Source organism: Zalophus californianus, chromosome 4 (genome assembly GCF_009762305.2).
Source record: "Zalophus californianus isolate mZalCal1 chromosome 4, mZalCal1.pri.v2, whole genome shotgun sequence".
Taxonomy (NCBI): Eukaryota; Metazoa; Chordata; class Mammalia; order Carnivora; family Otariidae; genus Zalophus; species Zalophus californianus.
The window spans coordinates 8,400,745-8,409,755 of NC_045598.1; the positions used below are offsets into that span (position 1 = coordinate 8,400,745).

Here is a 9,011-nt window from a genome sequence, read left to right on the forward strand (position 1 = left end):
TAAAAATAAGCTTTAATATCCATAGTGTACTTATGTAAAACTAGAACTTAATTTTCTTCCATCCGCTTGAAGGAAAAATCTGCTTGGACTATTGGTTTGCTCCTGATAAGAGATTATAAAAGGGTTTTCCTCATTTTTTGAGTAATCTGTCTGAAAAAGCAAAGGATTTGTGTTTTATCAAAATAATTTCTTGTGTTGCTTTTATCAGATTTTTTTTAATTTAAAGATTTTATTTATTTATTTGAGAGAGAGAGCATGCACACGAGTGCGGGGGTGGGGGGGGGGAAGCGGCAGAAGGAAAGGGAAAAGCAGGCTCTCCGCTGAGCAGGGAGCCCAATGCAGGGCTCCATCCTGGGACCCTGGGATCATGACCTGAGCTGAAGGCAGATGCTTAACTGACTGAGCCACCCAGGCGTCCCCTAGATCTTTGATTACTTAAAAAAAAAAAATGAAATCGATTCTTCTCTTTCAAAAGAGCTAAGTTTTACTTATAACTATTTAACTTTCTGTGTGTACCTGCAAAGTTTTTAATTGTCACCATGGTTAAATGGATAGCTAAGTTGTTTCATAGTAACCTATGATCCTGTTTGACCAAGTGTTTTAAAACCTTTTGGTATTTTGACAAACTTCCCCAAAGTTAAATTTGAAATAAAGCCTTTTGACCTGGAAGTTACTTGAGATTTTCCAAAGGGTCCCTGGAACATCTCAAAAGATTTGTTCTCTTTCCTTACACAAGGAATTACACTAATTAGGCTTATTCGGTATGTTAAATTATGTGGGTAGCATTGTCAAATGAGTGATGATAAGCTTTCTTAGATTATTAGTCTGTGGGTGAAAGTTACTCATCGGTGTTCTAGAAATTGTATGAAGTTCCCAAAATTCAGATAGGTCCTGGTATAAAGTCATCAGTCACGATTCTAGTTTTTATCTTAAAGTGTTGCATGTCACAGAAAGAACCAAACCTCCTTGTCCATTGCACTGTAATGAACTCTAATCAGATCTTTAGCCACCGGCATGTTGAAGTCTTTTTTTGTCATTCACAGTTACTGTTTATCTCTGATGCTTTCGCAGGCTTGTTCCTGCAGAAGTGCTTGGTCTTCAGAGAAATTCACAGGGAAGACTCTGACAGGGGCTCTCTGATAACTTTCAGATCATGCCACTGAACTGGGTAAGAATTTACAGACTCCTAACAGAGAAACTAATGTCTTCATGACTTCTAACAAAAGATCAACAAGAATCAATTACATGAGGCTGAATTAACTGATGAGGATGATTATAATGTTCTTTGCTTGTTTGGAACATTGTTGATTTTTAAAAATGTTTTTTTTCTCCCAGATTTAAGGAAAATGTGTTCTCTTCTCTCTCAAGCTATCTATGGTTCAGAGCAATTTGGGGAAATCTGCCTTTCTGAACAACAATGAAACATTTATCTTTTTCTCTTTCCCAGATCCCTCCAGAATTCAGAAACCCTTCAGTGAGTATTTTTATTTTTATGGCAATGTGGTGATTTGCATAAGTTCACTAAGAATCTGTTCTCCTCGTAACAGGACACAACTGGAAACATTGGTTATATTACCAAGCCTTTGACTGGAAGGTCATATTCAAGAGAGATGTACAAAGGCTCGGGTGTGACCAGACAGCTTGAAGGGACTAAGGTTGACTAAAGAGAGCCAATAAAACCCCTTGGCACTTTGCTTACAGGGCTCCCGGCAACCTTACCAGGTGAGTAAGGAAGGTCACTTCCTGGCAGGTGCAAGAATCTCAGGATATTTGGGGGAACCGGAGATGAGGAATTCACCAAAGTCCGTAGGTATTGGCTCGACTTCTGAGCTTTGAGAGGCTTTTAAAAGTCCAATCTGAGATTCCTTATAAAAGTTCTAGCAAAGCAGTTTAAAAGATTCTACATGGTCAATATATATTCTTGCCGCATTTATGTAAATAATCAAGCTGAGTTTATTAAGATGAGACTTATTTTGTAAATAAATTTGTCTTTTATCATTTCTGATAAAAATGGGGGTAACTGTAGAGAGAAATATTGTGTTTTAGCAAAAGTCTGTAACACCCTGTGGATATCTGATTCCAGGGCTATTCATTGTCTTTGAGGTTTTGTTTTCTGCCTGTAATCCGGACTAGATCTTAAATCTTCTAGTTTCTTCCAATATCTGGCTACGACTCTCTAGACTGGTATTTTCCATTTTTCTCCCACTCTTCGTACTTGGAATCATCGAAAACTAATGCAGCCTTTTTTCCGAAGCCATGCAAGCTAACTTGACAACTGGATATAAACTTCAGAGAAACCACCACGACAGTATGGAAGATCTTTGTGCCACTCAGAAAGTTCCCCAGAGACGTTCACACTACAGACTAGGAAAATCTCTTAGAGGCCATTGCCGGCCCTTACTCTATCTGAAAATGCTTCAAGCCTGACATCTAGAAATCTTCCCAACTGGCTACCCTCAAAACTCAGAAACTGGTTTATAATTTGCTCCAGTCACTAAGCATTGTTTTTCTTTTGTGCCCATAGAATTTCCTCTTATTAAATACCTGACTGCTTGTGCAGTCGGAGCCTCACTTTGGGAACCCACCTGCATCAGTGTGTCCTAAAGAGACTCAGGGAACTGATGGGGTCCAGGGCAGGCCGCCCCAAGATTTGCTGCTTTGGTATATGGATTATTTCAAATTAAAGTTACTTAAGAAACAGCCAGTATAAGAAGGACACTCTGATCCTCCTCGGTCCCCCCTGAAAGCAAGAAATAATCTCCCATGGGAATGTTACCCTCTCTGTACCAGGAGAAAGAGAGATGTCCTTATCCCCAGAGATGGGAATTCTGGGCTGAGAAGGCCATATAAACAAACCTTGTTACTTCCTCTCCAACGTACTACCCCAAGCCCGAACCCTTTTGTCTTCTCAGTTCTTCAAAAATATATTGTTTCCTTGTCTAAAATGGATAAAACCTACCTGCTTTGGTTACTTCTTTGAGTCTCCTATTTTTATGAGCTCTCGTATATATGAAATTTTTTTTCCTCCTGTTAATCTGTCTTATGTCAATTTAATTATTCGAAGATCCTAAGGATCTAGAAGGGATTACCTTCTGCAAGAAGCCTCCTGTATCCTCACTATTTGAAGTGACGACTGCTCACCCCAATCCCAACCTCCTAAATCTACTCCGCATTTCTTTCCCCTTCAGGGCCTGTACCCTCTTCTAGGACACCATCTGATTTACTTACTTACTATGTTTTATTTCGTTATCATCTGTTCCTTCTTGCCCCACCCCCACCATTGGACTATATTTTGTCTATTTTGTTTACAGCTGTATCCCAAGTGCCTATAGTGACCAGCACCCAGGAGGTCCTCAGGAAACATGTGTTAATTGAACGTATGCATACATGTCCTTGAAGCTGAGGAATACTAAGGCTGCCCTGCGGAGGGGCGACTCCAAGTCTGCAGTGCTAGAAGTTTCCATCCAGGTACATTTCCTTGGCATGTTCGGGTCTCTGCAATGGCCTGTGGTGGTGGGGGGCTCTCAGCATGGGCAGAGTCAGCTGCATAGGCAGTGGATGATGGTGGGGGCAGGGGACTATTGCTCCATCTTCCCAGCCATTGACCCCCTCCCCGCTCCTTCCCGACGGCTGCCTCAAGTGCTGTGTCCAACTGGATACAGTCTGGTCTCCTCTCCCTCCAGCCCTCCCAGGACCAAGCAAGCAGGCTCTTGGGATCCTTCATCTCAGCTGTGATAGGGTCCATTCCCAGCTCCAGGGCATCCTGGGAAAGCAGGTGCTTGGTGCCTCACCCCTGCAGCCAAGATGTCAAGGACCCCAGCTCCGGGTGCTGGCTCCTGAAAGGCCTTTGTCCACATTCATCTGTCCAGCAGTGGTGTCTGCCCCAGCCACACAGCCTCCCCAGAACCCTGCGGAAGCTTTTCTGGAGAGGCCCAGCAGCTGTGCTGGATGAGGCGAGGCCTTACTCCAGCCTCCTGCTTGAGGCAGGGCCGCACTGCCTCTTCCCCATGGGGGAAGGACACAGGGCTCTTCTCACCTACTGCTGTCCGTTCTTCATCTTCAGGAAGTGCTTTTGTGGTCAGGCCTGGACCCCCCAATGTCCTGGGAGTGTGGATCAGGGACCCTGGAGCTTTCCCATCTCCCGGGCCTACCCTGAGGGTTCCCGACAGGCTTCCCAGACTTACCAGATCCAAACTGCATTCCGTCACCCCCACCCCAGTCTCCCTGCCTTCGTGAATGGCATCCCCAGTTGCCGAGGTGGTCAGCCCTAAAACCCCGGAGCTGTCCTTGGTTCTTCTCACACACATGCCATCCCTCAAGAAGTCTTGTGAGCTCTCCCTCCAAAGAACAAGCAGAATCCTACAAATTCTTGCTGGCCCCTGTCTGCCCTGGTCAGAGCCACCACTGAGTCTCACCTGGAGTATGGCTGTGGCCTCCTAACTGGTTTCCCTTGTGCCACCTTTGTCCCCTCTGGCCTATTGTTTGCCCAGCAACCAGGGGTTCCTGCTAAAACCTAAGCTGGTTATGTCCCTTCTCTGCTCACAGCCCCACCAAGTCCCTCCCCCCGGGCCCTGGTCCCACAGGATCGGCTCCCCTCCTGCTCTCTGAACTCATCCTCTGCCCTCACCCCCACTCCCCTGCCCTCCAGCTGCACTGGCCCTTTGGCTCTTCCTTGCATTCAACAAGCAAGTTCCTGCCTCAGGGCCTTTGCTCTTGCTGTGCCCTCAGCCTGGAATTCTCTTCCTCTAGACAGCTGCATGGCTCACTCACTCCTTCAGGTCTCTGCTCAAGTGTCACCTCCTCAGAGAGGCTTTTCTCGACCACCCTGTGTAAATAGTCCCCACCCCCGGCCTTTCAGCCCTCCCACCTTAATATATGTTTCTACATAGCCCTTTCCAGCCTTATGTTTTATAAATACTTGTCTGTGTGTCATAATGTCAGCTCCACGAGAACAGGGATATTGTTTGGTGGGCCCCTTAATTTACATTGCTTAGAATTTCATAGTCCAACGTGGCAGCCATTCACCACACGTGGCTATTCAAGTGTAAATTAATTAAAAGAAAAAAATCCAGCTCCTCAGTCACACCAGCCATACTTCAAGTGCTCCATAGTCGCATGTGGCTGGCGGCTGTGGGCCTGATAGTGCAGAGCTAGAACACTTCCTCTGTCAGAGAACATTCTAGTGAGCAGTGCTGTTGAATGAATTAATGACTGAGTGGTGCTCTTTGGAACATCACCCTTACTGGAGAGTGGGAAGTTCCTCCCACGTGTGGGACATTAGGTGGGGAGGTTTTCACATATTAACTCAGCTTTATAACAGTGGCGATGAGATGGCTCTCGCAAATCCCCAGTTTACAGGCAAGGAAACGGGCTGAGAGTCTAACAGATTTTTTAACAGCTTTATTGAGAGCTTTTAAAATATATTTCACATACCGTAATATCCTCCCATTTAACGTGTCTGAATCAACATCGTTTAGTATATTCACAGAGTTGTGCAATCCCTAACCCGATCAATTTCAGAGTATTTTCATCATCCCAAGAGAGTTACCCCTTAGCCATCACTCCCCATGCTGCCATGAATCTACTTTTTGTCTCTGTGGATTTACCCGTGCTGGAGGTTTCACAGAAATGGAGTCATTCAGTGGGTGGTATGGTGCGACTGGCTTATGTTGTGAGTGGTAGATTTCGGGATCTTGTTATGAAATAACCAATGGGTACACTACACATTTTCATGTCTTAGAAGGGAATGATAATAAATAGTTGGAAGACGTCAGTGAGGCAGAGCGATAAGTCAGAAGAAAGGCCTGGGTCTTGAAGAGATGTTTGTACATTACTGTTCATAGCAGCGTTATTAGCAGGAGCTAAAATGTGGAAGCACCCCAAGTGTCCATCGGTGGCTGAATGGATAAGCGAAATGATGTCTATAGATACACTACAATATTATTCAGCCAGAAGAGGAAGAACATCCTGACGGGTGTCCCAACGTGCATGGACCTTGAGGACATCATACTGGGACTTTGAAAGGAGCCAGTCAAGAAGAGATCAACGCTGTGTGATTCCACTTCCCTCAGGCATGTCGAGTAGTCAGACTCACAGAGACGGAAACAAAAGGGTGGCAGCTAAGACCAAGGGAGGGGGACAAGGGGAGTTATTTCTTCACAGGGGCAGAGTTTTAGTTACGAAGATGGAGAGAGTTCTGGAGATGGATGGTGGGGGGTTCCAAACATTATGAATGTATCTCACACCACTGAACTGTACATTTGAAAATGGTTAAGATGATAAATTTTATGTTACGTGTATTTTGCCACAACAACAACAACAACAAAATTGGGGAAAAAAGAAGAAAGACCCCGGGCCAGGAGTCATGGGTCTTGAGTTCTAGTCCTGATTCCGTCCTTAAGCGTGTGACCCTGTACAAGACAGCAGCCTCTCTGGGGACCTGCTAACAGGTCCATCCAAGTCACATGGTGACCGAGGGCAAGTGCACACGGGTGCCGTTCTTCCTGCAGGCCGTGCAGGGGAGCTCCTGGGGTAAGCCCTCAGCCGAGGAGGCTGGGGCGAAAGCAGTCCCAGCAGCGGCTGTGGGACTCCTGCTGCCATCTGCCAAAATTTCTCTGGTTTCCTGGGCTAGCTCCTGGGGAACTGAGGAGCAGCCATGGTCAGGAGCATCTTGAACGGGTTCCCAAAAGACCCAAGTTCAAATTCCAGCTTGCTCTTTACCAGCTGCATGCCCGACCTCCATGACCTCAGTCCTACATACACCTGCACAGCACGGAGCTGCTGCAAATGAAACGTGAGGAGATACTTGGGCTGCACACAAAAAGTGTGTGACAAACCATCTACTACGTTCTCTGTCTTGGGCTAGAGCCTTCTTCTGAATGAAGGTGGCAAGGCTGGAGAGAGGCCAGTTTGGACTTTCAGGCTTTTTTGCTTATCAGCTGGAGTCCCTCCCCCACCCCAGTGCCAAGGCTGCCAGGCGGTGTTGGGCACAGGGCACCAGTGTGGGGTGGCAAAGTGGGTGCAAGGGCTTATTATTTCTCCCTGCCCGGAGCACCGTGGTCTTCTTGCTGGACCATCTATCTCAGTGGAAACCTTTGCTGAGATTTATCGTCCTGTTCCTGCTGGGTACAGACTGCAGGAAGGTAAAAAATGTCCTTTTTGAGGCAATAAAACATGAAATGGAACCCAATTTCTCTCCAGGGTAAGAATCATTATGTTTGACAATGGCCGTAAAGTGTGCAGTGCTGAGGAAAGGGGGCAGGCGGGGGCCTTGGCGGATGAGGGGGGCAGAAGGCACCCCTGCAAGACGGAGCCATTGTGCAAGCACCAAAGAGGGCCTGGAAGGAGACCAGGGGCCAGGATGCCACCCCACAGCCCATCTGATGCCCGGGTACACTCACGGTCCCCGGCCCTTGAGGTCCCCACGTGGATTCAATGCATATTTATCAAAGACTTCTACTGGGCAGGGGGTGATAAGAAGGCCACCCTGCTTGCTGTACCCAGCACTTTAGAGAGAGCAGAAGAAATGTGTGCTCCATTGAATTGAATTGAGTGTTAAGGAGTCTAGGTCTTATTCAGGAAGGACCAAGAAACCAGGTTTGTATGTGTGTGTGTTTACATTTTTTGAGATATAACGTATAAAGCTCTCAGGTCTTGGGGCTCCTGGGTGGCGCAGTAGGTTGAGCATCTGACTCTTGGTTTTGACTCAGGTCATGATCTCAGGCTCATGGGATCGAACCCCGCATCGGGCTCTGTGCTCAGAGGGGAGTCTGCTTGAGATTCTCTCTCCCTCTCCTCCTCCCCCACCTCACATGCATGTGCTCTCTCTCTGTCTCAAATATATAAATCTTTAAACAAAAAATTAAGCCCTCAAATCTGAAGTGTACAACTTAACACATTTTTTTTCACATGAACATATCCAGGTAACCACCACCCAGATCAAGATCGAGGACATTTATGGCACTCCAGGAAGACCACTTGAGCCCCTTCCCAACAAAGGCTCCAGAAGATAACCACTATGGACAAGTTTCTCTCTTCCTGAACGTCGTGTAATTGGAAACGTACAGCATGCGGTTTTCCCTTCTTTCACTCATCAATGAGATTCATCCGTGTTGTTGTGTGTACTGGTGCATTCTTTTTCATCACAGTTTGTTATTCCATGTTAGATTCCATGTTAGGAATACGTCATGATTTATTGATCCATGATGATGTTGATGGACATCATGGCGGTCTCACGTTTGGGGTTTTGACTAGCAAAGCCGCAGTGGACATCCTTGTACATACCTGCCTTCTAGTGAACGTAGCGAAGAGTTTAGAGCAGAGGAGTGAAGGATTAGATTGACTTTTTTTTTCTTTTGTCCCTGGTGATGGTTAATTTCATGTGCTAAGTTGACTGGGTCATGGGATGCCCAAATATTTGGTCAAATGTTGTTCTGGGTGTGTCTGTGAGGGTGTTTTGGAGAGAGTAACATTCGACTGAGTAAAGCAGAGTGCCCTCCTCGGTATGCTGGGACTGACCCTAATGGGGTAAAGGCCTGAATAGGACAAAAACACTGACCCTTCTGTGAGTAAGGGGGACCTCCTCCTGCCTGACGGCCTTGAGCTGGATCATCAGTTCTTGCTTTTTTTTTTTTTTTTAAGATTTTTATTTATTTATTTGAGAGAGAGAGAGCACAAAACTGGGGGAGGGTCAGAGGGAGAAGCAGACTTCCTGCTGAGCAGGGAGCCTGATGTGGGGCTCAATCCCAGGACTCCAGGATCATGACCTGAGCCGAAGGCAGTCGCTTAACCAACTGAGCCACCCAGGTGCCCCGGTTCTTGTCTTCAGACTTGAACTGAAACATTGGCTATGCAAGCCTGCCAATATTCAGCCTGGAAGTAGCCCATCAGCTCTCGGGGTCTCCAGCTTACTGGCTGCAGACCTTGGGACCGCTCAAGCCTCTATAATCATGTGAGCCAATTCCTTATAATAAATCTCTTTTATATATATACACATGCTATTGGTCCTGTTT

At 46.3% G+C, this 9,011-nt stretch overlaps 1 long non-coding RNA gene across 1 annotated transcript in view; it reads left to right on the plus strand.

The window, feature by feature from the left end:
• LOC113939165 overlaps positions 1-8,730 on the plus strand; it is a 64,215-nt gene extending 55,485 nt beyond the window's left edge. Inside the window, exons 3-5 of the long non-coding RNA XR_003525149.2 lie at positions 1,072-1,722; positions 3,312-3,468; positions 7,923-8,730. This is a non-coding gene — a long non-coding RNA (uncharacterized LOC113939165). The remainder of the gene's footprint in view (positions 1-1,071; positions 1,723-3,311; positions 3,469-7,922) is intronic.
• Positions 8,731-9,011: the final 281 nt, after the last annotated feature.